Here is a 762-nt window from a genome sequence, read left to right on the forward strand (position 1 = left end):
ACGGTGGGCCCCGAGACACCCTACTCGGGGATCGCACCCCGCGTCCTGCGGTGGCCGTGGCCGGGACGTCCGCGCGCAGCTGCCTGCCGCCGGATCACGCCCCAGGTCTCTCTCCTTTTGTTTTCTCCTCCCGGGGTGGGCACCAAAGCCGGATCAGAGGTCCAGCTGATGAAGCGCACCACCTCGGCGTCACCTCGATTCCTCCGGCCCACTCGCCGTGGGGGAGATCTCGGCCTTGGCCCCTCTCGCACTCACACGCCCCCAAAGTCGAAAGCTCGAACTTGGGGAACGATTGCGGGCAGGCCGAGACGCAGAAGGGGGTGTGAGGGAAAGAAGGTAGCCGTGGCCTTGGGACACCCCAGGAGGGGCCGGGAAGGGACCCACGGCTCTCCGAGGAGCCATCGGGCGCCCAGCCTTTTTCTTCTGGGGGACCTCTCACGCCTCCCTTACCCGGGCGGGGAGCAGCGGCTGGGCGCCCGGATGGCTACCTCGGGTGTTTTTCTTGGGGCACACGGGGCGCCTTCTGCGTGTCCTCACAGGGGCGCGAGAAGAGAACCGAGTGGAGAAGGGGTGTCCCTGCGGGACCCTGGGCGCCCGCCTTCAGGACCTTGGTTTGGCTTCACATCTTGAGCCCTGGGCCTGCGCCCCTGGGCGGCGGGGCGCGGAAGACCGGGGCTCACACCGCGCGCCCTCTCTCTCTCCGCAGAGCCAGCAGCCCGACGTGCCAGGAGCCGCGAACCCATGGAGGGTCTGGGCCGCTCG

The 762-nt window shown here is 69.2% G+C and overlaps 1 protein-coding gene across 1 annotated transcript in view; it reads left to right on the forward strand.

The window, feature by feature from the left end:
* DUSP9 (dual specificity phosphatase 9) overlaps positions 1-762 on the forward strand; it is a 4,010-nt gene that overhangs the window by 430 nt on the left and 2,818 nt on the right. The window lies entirely within an intron of this gene.

Source organism: Pteropus alecto, unplaced genomic scaffold, assembly GCF_000325575.1.
Source record: "Pteropus alecto unplaced genomic scaffold, ASM32557v1 scaffold396, whole genome shotgun sequence".
Taxonomy (NCBI): Eukaryota; Metazoa; Chordata; class Mammalia; order Chiroptera; family Pteropodidae; genus Pteropus; species Pteropus alecto.